Genomic DNA, 21,151 nt, shown 5'->3' with positions numbered 1-21,151 from the left:
TTCTGTTTCCTCTCTTTTCCTCTTCTCTTTTTTCTTCTGTTCTTCTTCTTCCTCTACCTTTTCCTCTTCTGTTTTTTTCTTCTCCCTCCTCTTCTTTTTCTGTTTCTTCTCTTTTCCTCTTGTTTTTTCTTCTCCCTCCTCTTCTTTTTCTGTTTCCTCTCTTTTTTTTTATTCTTCTTTCCCCACTGTTTTTGTACTTTTGTCTTATTTTTCCTTGGAATTCTATGCAGTGATAAAATTCCCACGTGCATTGTGCCGTCATTTAGGATGTTACCCTATGTGTCCTATATGGCATAAACTGCTTAGCAAATTTGGGCTGAAGCGTCTTATTCTTGCAGGGCCTGCGTCTTCTGAGTAACTCCTCTGAGCTGCTCTGCCACTTTAAGATTTAAAGGAGAATACTGGCAGGGATACAATGTAACAAAAGGATGTGATATATAATTGGTCTCCTGCCAGTAGAATGAGAAGATATCCAGGAGGCTGTATGTGAAATATATTACAGCTGCTAATCTCTTGTTAGTGTCTCCCACTCCAGATAATACACAGGAAAAAAGGAATTCTATGAAGAGCAGCGATCAGCTACCAGCATGAAAACAATCTCCAGAGCCAGAGCATTTATCTGCCTCTAATCCAGCTCCCAGGAATGTCTTTCAAGTAGAATCGCTGCTCATTATCCTATCAACCCGCAACTCGTTAATAGCAAACAGAAGGGGGAATCAATTAGTTGGCTAAACAGCTTTTTGGAACAGGTTTCAGATGAGTTAAAAATTTGGACTCAGAAAAGACACAAACTGTGAGACGTGATGTATAAAATAACCCAGAGCCGATCTGCATCCGCCGGCAGCGATGGGAAGCAACTAACCCTGTGATGGGCCTAATTAGAGGGGGCGTCCGGCAGTACAACATGGAAACTGTGACAAGAGGGGGCTGACCGGGCACCTGACATGGTGAGACCCTCCCTGGATCTGCGCGGATACCGCAGTGCTGGATCCAGGGCTCTATTCACACATTCGTATGAATACCGCAGTGCTGGCTCCAGGGCTCCATTCACACATCCACGCACATACCGCAGTGCTGGCTCGAGGGCTCTATCCGTATGGATACCACGCTGGCTCCATTCACACATCCGTGTGGATACCGCAGTGCTGGCTCCATTCACACATCCGCGTGGATACCGCAGTGCTGGCTCCAGGGCTCTATTCACACATCCACATGGATACCGCAGTGCTGGCTCCAGGGCTCTATTCACACATCCACATGGATACCACAATGCTGGTTCCAGAGCTCCCCATTCACACATCCACTAGGATACTGCAGTGCTGGCTCCAGGGCTCCATTCACACATCCACTAGGCTACTGCAGGGCTGGCTCCAGAGCTCCCCATTCACACATCCACTAGGATACTGCAGTGCTGTCTTGCTAAATTCTACTAAAAAAGGGGCTGAAAGCCCTTACTTACGAAGCGCTCACTGATATCCTAATCAGGCACGAATACTAAGATTCTTTATAGCAAGATATTATTTATTTTAATAGCACATGAATAATCAATGGTACATAGGCATTAGAACTACTTTATAGTCATAGAATCTTATACAATAACAGAAATATGCATCAACATTACCGTTATGTTGTAGCACGCCTTTCTCATCGGAGGGACTCGATTAGTGAGAAGGAAACAACATGGCATCTGCATCACAGGAACAGTGTGTCCACTTGAGCGTCCTGGAAATGTCCCCATCTCATTAAGCGAGTCCTGTATTTTTATAGGAAACTTTGTACGTTGTGTGCACTGAGTGGTGAATTGGTGACCATCATGTGACAGCTGAGTCATGTTCATGTAACTTGACCACAAGCTGCTGTGGGCACCAGCAGCTTCCCGCACGTTTCCTGCACATTTTGCCAGTTGACCACTGGCCGACCACAGTTTCCTGGAGATATTGCAATGAGCTGTAAATTTTACATGCCAGTTTCCTTACACATGTTTTAAGCTAACCACGAGTTTCCTGTAAGTGGAACTGTAAACGTTCCTTCCTCATAAACATGGTTTGTTCAAGACCTGTCTGACGCATATTCTTCATCATGGTAAAAAAATGGGTCAGCCAGAGGACCTCTCTCTCTGATACTGAATTATTGATGGATCAAATAATATCTGGGATCACTATATCTTTTGATTATGATCCACATCTAATCACACTCATTATTTTAGTCACATCACATTGGTATCGCAAGTGCTGGCTCCAGGGTTCCCCATTCACAGATCTGTGTGGACACTGCAGTGCTGGCTCCAGGGCTCCTTTTTTACCCATTGACTCATAACAATGTATCAGTTAAAAACTGATGAATGTTGGATAAACACTGAAGCACAGTCCACTACTTAAGTGAAAAAAGGGAAGCAACAGGGACGATCTGAGAAAAAAATGTTTCTCTGGGATGGTGACAGCAGCCTCATAGTGAGACTGCCAGTGTGTGACTGACAGCTGCGTCCTGCAGTCCTGTGCGGGGAGATCTCGGAGCATAAAGCAGAGAACCCTCCAGCCCTGTGAGCGTATATCGTTCATGAGGCTGGGGCTATACTACGACAAGTACAAATTCTCTGGAAATTTGAGCAATAAAAACCATTAGTGCCAGACTGTGACCTGCTGCCGTGCAACAGTATCAGAGCTGCGATTTTACTGCAAAAAGGGTCCAAATCGAAGACAAGTTGCATGTTGCTTCCACTGAAGTCTACAGGAAATTAGTCGCCTGTACAGAAAATCCAACACGTTTGGAAACATTTGCGAGTCTAAAGCCGGCGTTACATGCTATGATTTATCTGACGATATGTCGGCAGGGTCGGGGTTTCCGTGACGCACACCCGGCATCGTTAGCGACGTCGTTGCGTGTGACACCTACGTGCGACTCCGAACAATCGCAAATAGGTTGAAAAATCACTGATCGCTAACACATCGTTCATTTTCAAAATATTGTTTGTTGTCTGGATCGCAGCAGACATATTGGTACGTTTGACACCCTGCAAACGACGAACAACATCCACACGACCGCCTTGGTCAAACAATATATCGCTGAACGATTTTGGATCGCTTGTGCGATCGTTACGTATGACCACGACGACCTATGTGCGATATCAGCAAATCGTAGCTATGATCTGAGTGTGTCACATCGGTAATGAGATCGCTAGATAAATCGTAGCGTGTAAAGCGGCCTTAAGTTGTAGATCAGAATGCGGCACTGCAGATGTGCTGTTACAATGTGTCAGTGTTTCCCTGAGGAGCCGCAGCCGAACGTCACTTCTGTCTATAGATCTGACATGTAGCTCCAAGGTGCAGATATTTCCATCTCACTTCTACATAGGCTTCTATGCAATCGCCCGTGTGCAGAGCAGAACGCGGCTGTGCCCTATAAATAAGGGCAATAATTGGGCAATTGATAGCTATAAATACTGCCCATATATATATATTTATGGAGGGTGGAAGTGTGAACACAGCTCTCGTTACATTTTATTACACACGTGTCACAGCGGATCAATATAGTCATTTATTATCACAGCTCCAGACGTGGTGTTTGGATAATGCATTCCTCCATCTGCCCATGGAAAAGCACACCAGCAACGGCCCATTATCCGCTGACCCTGGTAATGGGCGCAGTTAACCCCCATTGGCCTCCAGTTATCTGACATTGGGTGCGCAGTCACCGCGAGCATTACCACGATGATTGCACACAGACCACGGACCCCACGTACCGGAGCCGGTGCACACGTCCCATTCAGCCGTCAGCACAGACGTCTGACACTGTGTATCTCTGATGGGTTATGTACATGGTACACACAGACCACGGACCCCACATACCGGAGCCGGTGCACACGGCACATTCAGCCGTCAGCACAGACGCTGGACACTTTGTATCTATGATGGGTTATGTACATGTTGCACATTTGAGTTTTCCCATAACAATCTTTGCTCGCACAGACCCTTACATCTCCAGGGCGGTGCTGAGCTCAGGACCCGGAACAGGTTTTGTCATAGTCCAATTATTCTGGGCCTGGAAAGCCCCCAATTAATGATAGAACAGCAGTAATGAGCACGATGCTTTGTGTCATTGTGACACTGATGATGGAGGATGGGGGATCACACGTCTGTGGCCGTCATTCTGGGACATCGAGGCCCATGGAAGTGAACACCGTCTTATAATTAAAATAACTGAGCAATTTTTGGATGGAGAAAAAGCAATTTCACCTGTGCACAAAGTGTTATTACCAAAATGACGACTTAACCCCCCCCCCCATATAATAATAGGAAAAAGATTGCTGAGAGCAGGGGTCCGACCGGTAAGACCCCCAGCGATCCGAGATCAGGGATCTGCAGCCGCATGAGCTCCACCTGCCCTCACCTCATTCTCTAGAAACCTGGCACAATGCTCCAGTATTTCCAGCAGTCCTGTAGACAATGAATGGAGCGGAGGCTGAGCACCCTCAATCCGTAAACCCCTTACTGCATTAGGATGCGATGCTGTGGCCACACGGCATGTGATGGACTCGGCTGGCGGGGCATGCACACTCCTGCATGCACACTCCTGCATGCACACTCCTGCATGCACACTCCCATCAGCTCCCTCTCCAGTGCAATATCCAGGATTGTAAAATGTGGTATGAACTCCATATTCACAAGACAAACCGCCATCACACAGCTCAAACGGCAGAGAATAATCTCACAAAATGGTGACACAAGGCAACGCATTATTTACCTGCACCTCCCCCTCCCTTCTCCCACCACCATCTTCACATGTGCCCAGGAATCCCAGCGTTCAGAGAGGATCCCGAGGTTCAGAGAGGATCCTGGAGTTCAGAGAGGATCCCGGGGTTCAGAGAGGATCCCGGGGTTCAGAGAGGATCCCGGGGTTCAGAGAGGATCCTGGGGTTTAGAGAGGATCCTGGGGTTCAGAGAGGATCCCGGGGTTCAGAGAGGATCCCGGGGTTTAGAGAGGATCCTGGGGTTCAGAGAGGATCCCTGGGTTCAGAGAGGATCCCGGGGTTCAGAGAGGATCCCCAGGTTCAGAGAGGATCCCAGGGTTCAGAGAGGATCCCCGGGTTTAGAGAAGATCCCCAGGTTCAGAGAGGATCCCGGGGTTCAGAGAGGATCCCGGTTTTCAGAGAGGATACAGGGGTTTAGAGAGGATCCTGAGGTTCAGAGAGGATCCCTGGGTTCAGAGAGGATCCCGGGGTTTAGAGAGGATTCCGGGCTTCAGAGAGAATCCTGGGGTTTAGAGAGGATCCCCGGGGTCAGAGAGGATCCCGGCGTTCAGAGAGGATTCCCGGGGTTCAGAGAGGATCCCTGGGTTTCAGAGAGGATCCCTGGCTTCAGAGAGGATCCCGGGGATTAGAGAGGATCCCTGGGTTCAGAAAGGATTCCCGGGTTCAGAGCGGATCCCGGGGTTCAGAGAGGATCCCGGGGTTCAGAGAGGATTCCCGGGTTCAGAGTGGATCCTGGGGTTCAGCCGCAGATTTTGCACCTCTGAATCTACACTAGAAAGTAACTAAATGGAAGAGAGTAAGTGAAGAAAAGAGAATGAATAAATGATTGACAGGAGGAGAGCGGAGGGCGAGCGTCCGCGGCGGCCATTACTCATCCAGAACTGCGCGGTAATAAATGAAGCCGTCACCTCCTGTTAATAAATCAGAGACATCGGCACAAACAAGACGCAATAATGTGTAAGTGCGAAAGAGATGATTGTAACAAGTTATTAATTCAATCTGAGCACGAGCAGTAATTACCCAGAAGAAGCACCAGGAGCCGCCGACCACCCGCCATTATTATCACCCGCTATCATTATCACCCACCATTATTATCACCCACCATTATTATCACCCGACACCCGCCATTATTATCACCCGACACCCGCTATCATTATCACCCGCCATTATTATCACCCACCATTATTATCACCCGACACCCGCCATTATTATCACCCGACACCCGCCATTATTATCACCCGCCATTATTATCACCCGCTATCATTATCACCCACCATTATTATCACCCGCTATCATTATCACCCACCATTATTATCACCCGCCATTATTATCACCCGACACCCGCCATTATTATCACCCACCATTATTATCACCCGCCATTATTATCATCCGCCATTATTATCACCCGCCATTGTTATGAGGAGGAGGAAAGAACAACAAAGTCTGACAATGCTGGCATATATTAGAGGAGAAACGTAACAAATACTCAATCAGGTAATGATAAACACAGGAATCACCCCGACTACTGATCCTGTGTGTGATGTCACCTGCAGTCCCATGTAACACCACAGATAACACAGTGATGTCTCTCTGAGTACAGATAAGGTAGTACTGTAGATGTCAACTGCAGTCCTATGTAACACCACAGACAGGGGCGGGCGTAGGGACATCAAGGGGAACATTCCTGCTGTATGGGGGGGACACAGGGGACCATTCCTACTGTATGGGGGGGACACAGGGGACCATTCCTGCTGTATGGGGGGACACAGGGGACCATTCCTGCTGTATGGGGGACACAGGGGAACATTCCTACTGTATGGGGGGGGCACAGGGGACCATTCCTGCTGTATGGGGGGACACAGGGGACCATTCCTGCTGTATGGGGGACACAGGGGAACATTCCTACTGTATGGGGGACACAGGGGAACATTCCTACTGTATGGGGGGGGCACGGGAACATTCCTACTGTATGGGGGACACAGGGGAACATTCCTACTGTATGGGGGGGACACAGGGGACCATTCCTGCTGTATGGGGGACACAGGGAAACATTAATACTGTATGGGGGACATACAGGGGACCATTCCTACTGTATGGGGGACACAGGGGACCATTCCTACTGTATGGGGGACACAGGGGAACATTCCTACTGTATGGGGGACACAGGGGAACATTCCTACTGTATGGGGGGACACAGGGGAACATTCCTACTGTATGGGGGACACAGGGGCCATTCATGCTGTATGGGGGACACAGGGGAACATTAATACTGTATGGGGGACATACAGGGGAACATTCCTACTGTATGGGGGACACAGGGGAACATTCCTGCTGTATGGGGGACACAGGGGAGCATTCCTACTGTATGGGGGACACAGGGGAACATTCCTGCTGTATGGGGGACACAGGGGAACATTCCTGCTGTATGGGGGACACAGGGGAACATTCCTACTGTATGGGGGACACAGGGGAACATTCCTGCTGTATGGGGGACACAGGGGAACATTCCTACTGTATGGGGGACACAGGGGAACATTCCTGCTGTATGGGGGACACAGGGGAACATTCCTACCGTATGGGGGACACAGGGGAACATTCCTACTGTATGGGGGACACAGGGGAACATTCCTGCTGTATGGGGGACACAGGGGAACATTCCTACTGTATGGGGGGGACACAGGGGAACATTCCTACTGTATGGGGGACACAGGGGAACATTCCTACTGTATGGGGGGGACACATGGGAACATTCCTACTGTATGGGGGGGGACACAGGGGAACATTCCTACTGTATGGGGGACACAGGGGAACATTCCTACTGTGTGGGGGACACAGGGGAACATTCCTACTGTATGGGGGGGGGACACAGGGAAACATTCCTACTGTATGGGGGGGACACACGAAAACATTCCTACTGTATGGGGGGGACACAGGGGACCATTTCTGCTGTATGGGGGACACAGGGGAACATTAATACTGTATGGGGGACATACAGGGGAACATTCCTATTGTATGGGGGACACACAGGGGAACATTCCTACTGTATGAGGGACACAGGGGAACATTCCTACTGTATGGGGGGGACACGGGAATATTCCTACTGTTTGGGGGACACAGGGGAACATTCATAATACATGGAGAACACAGGGGAACATTCCTACTGTATGGGGGACACAGAGGAATATTCCTACTGTATGGGGGACACAGGGGAACATTCCTACTGTATGGGTGACACACAGGGAAACATTACTACTCTATGGTATTTTATTTTTGAGGATATTGTTACTGTCACACTGTAGAATTAGGGGAAAAATGGAAAGGTTAATGTAGAAGTGATCACAAATATCTGTATTTAGATTTTGCGCAGAAGAGTCGCAGCTGGAAGAAGCCTTAGTGGTCTCTACTCAAAAAAGGAGATAAGAGAAAATTAATGACTTAAATCGGAGAGGTCACCGGTCGTCTCTGGAATTACCTGGACTACACACTCTGATCACCCGATACAATGATGTGTAGTGGAAGGGATCAGTGTCAGTAAGATGGATTTTATTAATCAGTATGGTGTAATAAGTTGGTCACTATGTGGTGGTAATATGTGGTCTGTACCCAGTGTGGTGGTATTATGTTCCTTGTATGTGTATTATTCAATTATTATGTGGTGGTTATCAGTGGTCTGGCCACAATGTGGCACTATAATGTGTGCCCTGTGAGTGTATTATTCAGTCACTATCTGATGGTAATATGTGGTCTGGTCACAGTGTGGCGGTATTATGTGTCCCTTGTATATGTATTATTAGGTCACTATCTGATGGTAATATATGGTCTGGTAACAGTGTGGCAGTATTATGTGTTCTTTGTATGTGTATTATTAGGTCACTATCTGATGGTAACATATGGTCTGGTCACAGTGTGGCGGTATTGTGTCCTTTGTAAGTGTATTATTAGGTCACTCTCTGGTGGCAATATGTGGTCTGGTCACAGTGTGGCGGTATTATGTGTCCCTTGTATATGTATTATTAGGTCACTATCTGATGGTAATATATGGTCTGGTAACAGTGTGGCAGTATTGTGTCCTTTGTAAGTGTATTATTAGGTCACTCTCTGGTGGCAATATGTGGTCTGGTCACAGTGTGGCGGTATTATGTGTCCCTTGTACATGTATTATTAGGTCACTATCTGATAGTAATATATGGTCTGGTCACAGTGTGGCGGTATCATGTGTTCTTTGTATGTGTATTATTAGGTCACTATCTGGTTGTATGTGAGTTGTCGCCTCAATTACCGGGGTCTGTAGCGGTGGCGGTGATCTTTCTGAATGTATCAGGCCTGGTGGCTTGGATCGGGGGGCACACATCTGCTGGAAGGTCAGGGCAGGGCAGAACACCACCATTAGCCTGGCACAATGCAGCTGGCAGAGGCCTGACCTTTGCAGCATGGAGGCTGCGTGTTCTTTCCGGATAACATCAGCCGCGGCGGCTCTCTCCGTGCTCCTAACATATTGCATTTAATAAGGAATAGGTCAGAGCTGCGCAGCGGAGACGCCCCGGGTGAGAGCAGATTATTGGCTCCGAAGAGCAGTTGTAGAAGGTTTTCTGGAATTTATCACAGAGACGACGTCTCTTCATGGGAAAAACGAAAAACGATATTTCTGAAATAATAGAGAAATGTCAGGAGATAAGAGAGTGGGAACTGTTAGTAGAGACAGCAACCTAAAGTCACCCGGATTATGGGATATACGCTGACAACCCTCCTCAGACGCAGAGCTGCAGCCTCCTGCCCTAATGGACCAGTCTTCACTGCAGTTTTGCAATTGTATTCTGCACGAGGAGGCTCAGGATGAACAGAGCTGCAGCACATTGCGGTCAGTATTCACTGCAGTTCTGCAATTGTATTCTGCACGAGGAGGCTCAGGATGAACAGAGCTGCAGCACATTGCGGTCAGTATTCACTGCAGTTTTGCAATTGTATTCTGCACGAGGAGGCTCAGGATGAACAGAGCTGCAGCACATTGCGGTCAGTATTCACTGCAGTTCTGCAATTGTATTCTGCACGAGGAGGCTCAGGATGAACAGAGCTGCAGCACATTGCGGTCAGTATTCACTGCAGTTTTGCAATTGTATTCTGCACGAGGAGGCTCAGGATGAACAGAGCTGCAGCACATTGGGGTCAGTATTCACTGCAGTTCTGCAACTGTATTCTGCACCAGGAGCCTCAGGATGAACAGAGCTGCAGCACATTGGGGTCAGTATTCACTGCGGTTCTGCAATTGTATTCTGCACCAGGAGGCTCAGGATGAACAGCGCTGCAGCACATTGGTGTCAGTATTCACTGCGGTTCTGCAATTGTATTCTGCACCAGGAGCCTCAGGATGAACAGAGCTGCAGCACATTGGGGTCAGTATTCACTGCGGTTCTGCAACTGTATTCTGCACCAGGAGCCTCAGGATGAACAGAGCTGCAGCACATTGGGGTCAGTATTCACTGCGGTTCTGCAATTGTATTCTGCACCAGGAGGCTCAGGATGAACAGCGCTGCAGCACATTGGTGTCAGTATTCACTGCAGTTCTGCAGTTGTATTCTGCACCAGGAGCCTCAGGATGAACAGAGCTGCAGCACATTGGGGTCAGTATTCACTGCAGTTCTGCAACTGTATTCTGCACCAGGAGGCTCAGGATGAACAGAGCTACAGCACATTGGGGTCAGTCTTCTTGAATCACAAGTCTCAGGATGTTGTCTAGATCCCTCCCGAGACAGGAATTGTGGGGCTGTGATCCCTGGTGGGCGGGGGGCTTGTGTGATCCCTGGTGGGCGGGGGGCTTGTGTGATCCCTGGTGGGCGGGGGGCTTGTGTGATCCCTGGTGGGCGGGGGGCGTGTGTGATCCCTGGTGGGCGGGGGGCTTGTGTGATCCCTGGTGGGCGGGGGGCTTGTGTGATCCCTGGTGGGCGGGGGGCTTGTGTGATCCCTGGGTCCCCATCTGCTCTCGGCTGGGTACAGAGCTGCAGCTCCGTGCCTTTGTGTTTGCTGGCAGGGGGCTGCTTCTCGGCAGAGGTCCTCCTCACATTAAAGGCTTTATGTTTTCTTTCCCATACACTTGGGTTTCTTCATATTGACACAAGTGTCCTCCAGACTCGGCCAAGACCACGGCGAATGTCCTGAGCTATGGACAGCTGAGGGGCAACGGGCGCGACCCCTCCACTCACAGAGACAACTGTGACAACGCCGCTCAGGGGCGTCCAAACCCTCCAAGACCCGGCCTAAACAGACCCCCGAATAGGAGCAAGGTCCCCCAGAGTCAATGTATCCTCCAGTAATGACAGAGCTCTCCAGCCATTCTGCTCCTGGGAAAGCTGGGCAACAATCAGCATGGAGGCCAGTAACACGGCACAGCGTCGCTTTCTCAGAACCATGAGCGCGCCTGGGTCTCATCCATGCCCCCTACAAGCTCCGCACCACCCGCCATAGCAGCGACAGGATCGGTCACCCAGCTTTCCAGAGACAGACGAACTGGCAATCTCTTGTCTGGTTTCATACAGCTCAATGCACAAAGGAGAAATGTCCGGCCCTGCTGCAAATGTGACGACACTGCAGCTCCGACACAGGCGTGGGGAACTAATCCTACACATGAGAGGGAACAATGTGTCCACCATTACCGGTATATCCAGCAAACAAGCAGGAAGAACTAGTAACCATGTGTCCAACAGAATATGGCAAAGCCCCCAAAATCACCCCCCCAAGAGGGATGAGACGCCCCAATACAGGCCAGCCTCGCCCATACACAACAATGCCCTGAGGTCAGCGCACACATCCTGGGAGGTCTGTAGAGAAAGCCCACCGCCTGCGGGAGAGGCTACAGCCGCCATATGGGCAGTCACCCAACTTTCCCAGGAACAGATACAACCAAGAAACAAGTCAGAAGCTAAAAGGAAGAATCAAGGATGGACGGTGTAAGAAATCCCAGCCGCGTCACATCTCCCCCGTCCTGGACCCCAGGTCCACACTGCTACATTGTGACAAACCCTCAGCTGCTCAGGCTCAGGCGTTTTCAGGCTCCGGATATAAATGTGACTCCATTCACTGAGAGCAAGCAGAACGCGTGTAGATGGGGGGAAGGGGGACATGAAACTGCAGAATGTGCAGTGGATGATGCTGGAGGCTCCTCAGAGCTTCTGCCTCCAGTCTCTGTGCGGAGTTACTCTATTATATGGTTGTCATTGTCCGCAGCGCCCTCTGATTTGTTGGGGCACCCCCGGAGATTGACAGATGGAGCAGCGGCACGGTTCCTCCACTTGTCCGAAGTTCGCGCTCTTCCAGACCACTATATACATAAAACATGAGTGGAAAGGGAGGCTGCGCGGATCCGGACAGCTTCAGAGCGCCCCCAGCAGACTGCAGACTATAGAGCGTGGCAACAAAGGAAACAAACTGTGCACCGCAGAGATAAAGCCATCCTTCAGATCAGAGAGGAGCTTTCAGAAGAGATTAGTGGCAAAGTTAAAAATATATATTTTCTTCTTTATTCATAAATCTCCATAAAATCCAAGGGGTACATGCAGCATAAAATGATTAGATGCCCAGGACAGAGCAACGCGTTTCAACAAACTGTGACCATGGCTCAGACGATGACTAAGACAGTTTGTTGAAACGCGTCGCTCTGTCCTGGGCATCTAATCATTTTATGCTGCATGGACCCCTTGGATTTTATGGAGATTTATGAATAAAGAAGAAAATATATATTTTTACTATTTCATGAGATTGCGCTGGATTTGTACTTTATATCTACCCGGAGACTTCTAACCATCCGTGCGCTGAATCTACTACTATGGAACTGCAGCACGTCTGGTGAGCTGATACCACATTTGTATTCATTTAGTTGTAAAGTTGTTTGTTTTCCCACCGGAGACAACTCCTATAAGCATTACCACTCCTCACCAAGACGGGCAGGGAGGACGGGAAGAGAGGACAGGCAGGGAGGACGGGAAGAGAGGACAGGCAGGGAGGACGGGAAGAGAGTACGGGAAGAGAGGACGGGCAGGGAGGATGGGAAGAGAGGACGGGAAGGGAGGACGGGAAGAGAGGACAAGCAGGGAGGATGGGAAGAGAGGACAGGCAGGGAGAACGGGAAGAGAGGACGGGAAGAGAGGACGGGAAGAGAGGACAGGAAGAGAGGACAGGCAGGGAGGACGGGAAGAGAGTACGGGAAGAGAGGACAAGAGAGGACAAGAAGAGAGGACGGGCAGGGAGGACGGGAAGAGAGGACGGGAAGAGAGTATGGGAAGAGAAGACGGGCAGGGAGGACAGGCAGGGAGGACGGGAAGAGAGGACGGGAAGAGAAGACAAGAGAGGACAAGAAGTGAGGACGGGAAGGGAGTATGGGAAGAGAAGACGGGCAGGGAGGACAGGCAGGGAGGACGGGAAGAGAGTACGGGAAGAGAGGACAAGAGAGGACGGGAAGAGAGGACGGGCAGAGAGGACGGGCAGAGAGGACGTGCAGGGAGGACGGGAAGAGAGGACGGGAAGAGAGGACGGGAAGAGAGGACTGGCAGGGAGGACGAGCAGGAAGGACAGGAAGAGAGTACGGGAAGACAGGACGGGCAGGGAGGACAGGCAGGGAGGACGGGAAGAGAGGATGGGAAGAGAGGACGGGCAGGGAGGACGTGAAGAGAGGACGGGCAGGGAGGATGAGCAGGCAGGACGGGCAGGGAGGAGAGGCAGATAGGACGGGCAGGGAGGATGGGAAGAGAAGACGAGCAGGAAGGCCGGGAAAGGAGGAAGGGCAGGCAGGATGGGCAGGGAGGACAGGAAGACAGGGAGGATGGGCAAGCAGGACGAGAAAGGACGAAGAGCAGGGAGGACGGGCAGGGAAGACAGGCAGGGAAGAGAAAAAAGGCAGGCAGGACGGGCAGGTAGGGAGGACGAGCAAGGAGGATGGGAAGGAAGGAAAGTCAGGCAGGGAAAGCGGGCAGGGAGACCGGGAAGTGAGGAAGTGCAAGCAGGACGGGCAGGCAGGACGGGCAAGGAGACAAGGAAGGGAGGACAGGCAGGGAATACGGGAAGGGAGGACGGGCATAGAGGATGGGCAGGCAGGATGGGCAGGGAGACAAGGAAGGGAGGACAGGCAGTGTGGATGTGAAGGCAGGATGGGCAAGGAAGATGGACCCGCTGTGCGGGAAGGACAGCCAGGGGGGATGGGCAGGAAGGACAGGCAGGGAGGACTGGCAGTCACGCTTTATCTGCTGCTATTTACCAATAACAGAGTCCCGGAGGCTGTACATTCTGATACTTTGTTGCGCACTGTAATCTAGGTTTAGCCTCCATCATTTCAGGGCTCCGTGGACTGAGTATGACCCGTGGTACCCTCGCCATCGCCGGGTCACGCTGAATTTGCTGACTTGATGCTCAAAGTGTTGATGTTTTATTGCAATTAACCCGTTTCTGGCTGGAGGGTCTGTGCGCTGTGTAATGATGCCAGGGAAATTAGCTGAAGCTTCCAGCAAAGTGTCTCCAGATGGGACCTGCTGCATGGAGAGGACGGAGGACAGCCAAGGTCACAGCCGCATCCAGTTCTAAGGAAGCCGAGCCGCCAATGTGCGCCATTGTATGACATGTGGAAGAGGTTACCGGAGAGAAGCCCCGGAAAACACCGCTTCTCTCGAATCACACATCTGCTAATGAAAACTCCTACTGTACATTATCCTGGAAAGCTGGGAGGGGTGTACTCACTTTTGTGATATACTGTACTTTGTGCTCACATGGTTACATATAGACATAGCCCTGGACATAACCTCCATTCTTTACACTGCAGGCTTAGTGGACTATCAATGTGGACTGGCACTGGGGATTTTGTGGGTGTTTTTGGTACATCACAGCCATTGCTCGGCTGTTCCTCTTTATTTCCTAAAACTGGGCCTATTGTAATCTTAAAAAACACTATCGTAAGATCCTCTGCTTCTCCCTCCAGGGTCCTCTGTGAGAGTTTACCTGTTGGGCCACATGGCGTGTAACCGCTGCAGCCAATCACTGGTCACAGGGCTAGGTTCACCACTGAGCCTTATTATGGTGGCACACTGACAACGCTGGATGTCCCGGCTGATCCACTCACCTCCATTACCCAATTGTCTTGGAGTTATTTCTTAGATGACAATTAGAGATTTGTCTTAAATTTGGTGTCAGAAACAGAGAAAGTGGAGAGCAGACGAAGCCAGAAAAGAGGAGAGCAGGCAAGGCCAGAAAAAAAGGAGAGCAGGCGAGGCCAGAAATAAGGAAAGCAGACGAGGCCAGAAAAGAGGAGAGCAGACGAGGCCAGAAAAGAGGAGAGAAGGCGAGACCAGAAAAGAGGAGAGCAGACGAGACCAGAAAAGAGGAGACCAGCCGAGACCAGAAAAGAGGACAGCAGGCGAGGCCAGAATAGAGGAGAGCAGACGAGACCAGAATAGAGGAGAGCAGACGAGGCCAAAAAAGAGGAGAGCAGACGAAGCCAGAAAAGAGGAGAGCAGACGAGGCCAGAAAAGAGGAAAGCAGACGAGGCCAGAAAAGAGGAGAGCAGACGAGGCCAGAAAAGAGGAAATCAGACGAGGCCAGAATAGAGGAGAGCAGACGAGGCCACAAAAGAGGAGAGCAGACGAGGCCAGAAAAGAGGAGAGCAGACGAGGCCAGAAAAGAGGAAAGCAGACGAGGCCAGAAAAGAGGAGAGAAGACGAGGCCAGAAAAGAGGAGAGCAGACGAGGCCAGAAAAGAGGAGAGCAGGCAAGGCCAGAAAAAAAGGAGAGCAGGCGAGGCCAGAAAAGAGGAGATCAGACGAGGCCAGAAGAGAGGAGATCAGACGAGGCCAGGAAAGAGGAGATCAGACGAGGCCAGAAAAGAGGAGAGCAGACGAGACCAGAAAAGAGGAGAGCAGACAAGGCCAGAAGAGAGTAGAGCAGGCGAGGCCAGAAAAGAGGAGAGCAGAGGAGGCCAGAAAAGAGGAGAGCAGACGAGACCAGAAACGAGGAGAGCAGACGAGACCAGAAAAGAGGAGAGCAGACGAGACCAGAAAAGAGGAGAGCAGGCGAGACCAGAAAAGAGGAGAGCAGGCGAGGCCAGAAAAGAAGAGAGCAGGCAAGGCCAGAAAAGAAGAGAGCAGGCGAGGTCAGAAAAGAGGAGAGCAGAGGAGGCCAGAAAAGAGGAGAGCAGAAGAGACCAGAAACGAGGAGAGCAGACGAGACCAGAAAAGAAGAGAGCAGGCGAGGTCAGAAAAGAGGAGAGCAGAGGAGGCCAGAAAAGAGGAGAGCAGAAGAGACCAGAAACGAGGAGAGCAGACGAGACCAGAAAAGAGGAGAGCAGGCGAGACCAGAAAAGAGGAGAGCAGGCGAGACCAGAAAAGAGGAGAGCAGGCGAGGCCAGAAAAGAAGAGAGCAGGCGAGGCCAGAAAAGAAGAGAGCAGGCGAGGCCAGAAAAGAGGAGAGCAGAGGAGGCCAGAAAAGAGGAGAGCAGAGGAGGCCAGAAAAGAAAAGAGGAGAGCAGACGAGACCAGAAAAGAGGAGAGCAGACGAGGCCAGGAAAGAGGAGAGCAGACGAGGCCAGGAAAGAGGAGAGCAGACGAGGTCAGGAAAGAGGAGAGCAGACGAGGCCGTAAAAGAGGAGAGCAGACGAGGCCAGAGAAGAGGAGAGCAGACGAGACCAGAAAAGAGGAGAGCAGACGAGACCAGAAAAGAGGAGAGCAGACGAGGCCAGAAAAGAGGAGAGCAGACGAGGCCAGGAAAGAGGAGAGCAGACGAGGCCAGGAAAGAGGAGAGCAGACGAGGCCAGAAGAGCGGATAGCAGACGAGGCCAGAAAAGAGGAAAGCAGACGAGGCCAGAAAAGAGGAGAGCAGACGAGGCCAGAAAAGAGGAAATCAGACGAGGCCAGAATAGAGGAGAGCAGACGAGGCCACAAAAGAGGAGAGCAGACGAGGCCAGAAAAGAGGAGAGCAGACGAGGCCAGAAAAGAGGAAAGCAGACGAGGCCAGAAAAGAGGAAAGCAGACGAGGCCAGAAAAGAGGAGAGAAGACGAGGCCAGAAAAGAGGAGAGCAGACGAGGCCAGAAAAGAGGAGAGCAGGCAAGGCCAGAAAAAAAGGAGAGCAGGCGAGGCCAGAAAAGAGGAGATCAGACGAGGCCAGAAGAGAGGAGATCAGACGAGGCCAGGAAAGAGGAGATCAGACGAGGCCAGGAAAGAGGAGATCAGACGAGGCCAGAAAAGAGGAGAGCAGACGAGACCAGAAAAGAGGAGAGCAGACGAGGCCAGAAGAGAGTAGAGCAGGCGAGGCCAGAAAAGAGGAGAGCAGAGGAGGCCAGAAAAGAGGAGAGCAGACGAGACCAGAAACGAGGAGAGCAGACGAGACCAGAAAAGAGGAGAGCAGACGAGACCAGAAAAGAGGAGAGCAGGCGAGACCAGAAAAGAGGAGAGCAGGCGAGGCCAGAAAAGAAGAGAGCAGGCAAGGCCAGAAAAGAAGAGAGCAGGCGAGGTCAGAAAAGAGGAGAGCAGAGGAGGCCAGAAAAGAGGAGAGCAGAAGAGACCAGAAACGAGGAGAGCAGACGAGACCAGAAAAGAGGAGAGCAGGCGAGACCAGAAAAGAGGAGAGCAGGCGAGACCAGAAAAGAGGAGAGCAGGCAAGGCCAGAAAAGAAGAGAGCAGGCGAGGCCAGAAAAGAAGAGAGCAGGCGAGGCCAGAAAAGAGGAGAGCAGAGGAGGCCAGAAAAGAGGAGAGCAGAGGAGGCCAGAAAAGAAAAGAGGAGAGCAGACGAGACCAGAAAAGAGGAGAGCAGACGAGGCCAGGAAAGAGGAGAGCAGACGAGGCCAGGAAAGAGGAGAGCAGACGAGGTCAGGAAAGAGGAGAGCAGACGAGGCCGTAAAAGAGGAGAGCAGACGAGGCCAGAAAAGAGGAGAGCAGACGAGACCAGAAAAGAGGAGAGCAGACGAGACCAGAAAAGAGGAGAGCAGACGAGACCAGAAAAGAGGAGAGCAGACGAGGCCAGAAAAGAGGAGAGCAGACGAGGCCAGGAAAGAGGAGAGCAGACGAGGCCAGGAAAGAGGAGAGCAGACGAGGCCAGAAGAGCGGATAGCAGACGAGGCCAGAAAAGAGGAAAGCAGACGAGGCCAGAAAAGAGGAGGAGAGCAGACGAGGCCAGAAAAGAGGAAAGCAGACGAGGCCAGAAAAGAGGAGAGAAGACGAGGCCAGAAAAGAGGAGAGCAGACGAGGCCAGAAAAGAGGAGAGCAGGCAAGGCCAGAAAAAAAGGAGAGCAGGCGAGGCCAGAAAAGAGGAGATCAGATGAGGCCAGAAGAGAGGAGATCAGACGAGGCCAGGAAAGAGGAGATCAGACGAGGCCAGGAAAGAGGAGATCAGACGAGGCCAGAAAAGAGGAGAGCAGACGAGACCAGAAAAGAGGAGAGCAGACGAGGCCAGAAGAGAGTAGAGCAGGCGAGGCCAGAAAAGAGGAGAGCAGAGGAGGCCAGAAAAGAGGAGAGCAGACGAGACCAGAAACGAGGAGAGCAGACGAGACCAGAAACGAGGAGAGCAGACGAGACCAGAAAAGAGGAGAGCAGACGAGACCAGAAAAGAGGAGAGCAGGCGAGACCAGAAAAGAGGAGAGCAGGCGAGGCCAGAAAAGAAGAGAGCAGGCAAGGCCAGAAAAGAAGAGAGCAGGCGAGGTCAGAAAAGAGGAGAGCAGAGGAGGCCAGAAAAGAGGAGAGCAGAAGAGACCAGAAACGAGGAGAGCAGACGAGACCAGAAAAGAGGAGAGCAGGCGAGACCAGAAAAGAGGAGAGCAGGCGAGACCAGAAAAGAGGAGAGCAGGCGAGGCCAGAAAAGAAGAGAGCAGGCGAGGCCAGAAAAGAAGAGAGCAGGCGAGGCCAGAAAAGAGGAGAGCAGAGGAGGCCAGAAAAGAGGAGAGCAGAGGAGGCCAGAAAAGAAAAGAGGAGAGCAGACGAGACCAGAAAAGTGGAGAGCAGACGAGGCCAGGAAAGAGGAGAGCAGACGAGACCAGAAGAGCGGAGAGCAGACGAGGCCAGAAAAAGAGGAAAGCAGGCGAGGCCAGAAAAGAGGAGAGTAGACGAGGCCAGAAAAGAGGAGAGCAGACGAGACCAGAAGAGCGGAGAGCAGACGAGGCCAGAAAAGAGGAGAGCAGACGAGGCCAGAAGAGCGGATAGCAGACGAGGCCAGAAAAAGAGGAGAGCAGACGACACCAGAAAAGAGGAGAGCAGATGAGGCCAGAAAAGCGGAGAGCAGACGAGGCCAGAAAAGAGGAGAGCAGACAAGACCAGAAGAGTGGAGAGCAGACGAGGCCAGAAAAGAGGAGAGCAGACGAGACCAGAAGAGCGGAGTGCAGACGAGGCCAGAAAAGCAGCCATCGTTTCACTTTAAATAAAGCGTGGTGTATGCAGGAGTCTCCACCGAGACGGCGGATGCCTCGTCCTGACACATGAGCGGCTCCAGTGTGAATGACTCCGGCGCAGCCATGATAGGAGCGCGTGTCAGCAGCGCAGGACGCCTCGTTACATCTCACAGCTTCCAGATAACATTACTACATGCACCGGGGAATGAAGAAACACATCACCTTCCACCTCCATGAGCCGCCAGAAAGAGGATGACAAGCGGGAAAACAAGAGGCGAGAAGAAGCGAGACGGGAACGTGCGGTCATTACCCCGCGGAGGCCTGATACAACTCAATCACACACAATATACAGAGGAGGAACAGCGCCATCCACAAGAGAAGAACAATAATACCGTAACAATGCACAAGATACCGCAACCTCACACTGGCATAATATACACAACCTCATAATACAGGGATATCCTGCTGTATCAGGATAATCCGCCCTGTGTATTCTGGCCAGTATACGCCTGTGAGGAGGTCTCCCATACACCGCACACATAAGGGTCTCTCCATGATCAGCATCTGACTCCACCACGTCCGCTCACTGGTGAGAAAGTCACTGGTCTTGATAAATTGAGGCCTTACTGCAGGAGATTATTCAGCAGTGATCAGCAGGGTGGATGTGTACTCAGTGCCAAAATAGGATAAAACACTTACTAGAAAGCAACAACATGGAGAACATTACACAGAAATACTGAGCAGTGTAGCTGTGCATCCAGGTACAGGGTAAGAGAAAACCATCTCTTCGAAAGCAGCAGAATGGAGGACACACAGCTGTGGGATGAGGAATATACTTACTAGAAAGCAGCAGTATGGAGGCTTCATACAGCAATACTGAGCAGTGTTGCTGTAAATACAGCTATGGGGTGAGATAAAAACACTTGGTAGAAGCAGCAGCATGGAGGACATTACACAGCAATATTGAGCAGTGTAGCTCCAGCTCTGGTGAGACAAAACACTTACTAGGAGCATCAACATGGATGATACTTTACCCCTCACAACTGTGTGCTGATTGCTGTGGATTATATGGACATCTCACTTTTAGGCAATTTCGATGATGGTAAATACAGTGTAAAATAGTGAATGTCTCCCATCCTCACATTACGCCCACGGCGGGGCTGCGTCATTCCAGGGGTTTTAACTTGGTCATCACAATTCAAAAAAGGTGGCACTATATCCTGTGGCTGTAACTGCCCCTGATGGTGGCACTATGTTCCGTGGCTGCAGCTGCCCCAGATGGCGGCATTACGTCCTGTGGCTGCAGCTGCCCCAGATGGCGCCATTACGTCCTGTGGCTGCAGCTGCCCCAGATGGCGGCATTACATCCTGTGGCTGCAGCTGCCCCAGATGGCGGCATTACGTCCTGTGGCTGCAGCTGCCCCAGATGGCGGCATTACGTCCCGCGGCTGCAGCTGCCCAGATAGCGGCACTACGTCCCGCGGCTGCCCCAAATGGCGGCACTACATCCCATGCCTCAGCTGCCCCAGATAGCGACACTACGTCAGGTATTTTAATATAAACGTGACTGATCCGCTCCCTGCGGTGGTGGAGGGGCAGATTCTGGGGTGATGAAGATGTGGCCAATCCGCTCCCTGCAATGGTGGAGGGGCAGGTTCTGGGGTGATGAAGATGAGGCTGATCCGCTCCTGTGGTGGTGGAGGGGCAGGTTCTGTGGTGATGAAGATGAGGCTGATCCGCTCCCTGCGGTGGTGGAGGGGCAGATTCTGGGGTGATGAAGATGTGGCCAATCCGCTCCCTGCAATGGTGGAGGGGCAGGTTCTGGGGTGATGAAGATGTGGCCGATCCGCTCCCTGCAGTGGTGGAGGGGCAGGTTCTGGGGTGATGAAGATGAGGCTGATCCGCTCCTGTGGTGGTGGAGGGGCAGGTTCTGTGGTGATGAAGATGAGGCTGATCCGCTCCCTGCGGTGGTGGAGGGGCAGATTCTGGGGTGATGAAGATGAGGCTGATCCGCTCCTGTGGTGGTGGAGGGGCAGGTTCTGTGGTGATGAAGATGAGGC

This window comes from Anomaloglossus baeobatrachus, chromosome 12, assembly GCF_048569485.1.
Source record: "Anomaloglossus baeobatrachus isolate aAnoBae1 chromosome 12, aAnoBae1.hap1, whole genome shotgun sequence".
In the NCBI taxonomy this organism is placed as follows: Eukaryota; Metazoa; Chordata; class Amphibia; order Anura; family Aromobatidae; genus Anomaloglossus; species Anomaloglossus baeobatrachus.
Note: the sequence above shows the minus strand (reverse complement) of the source record.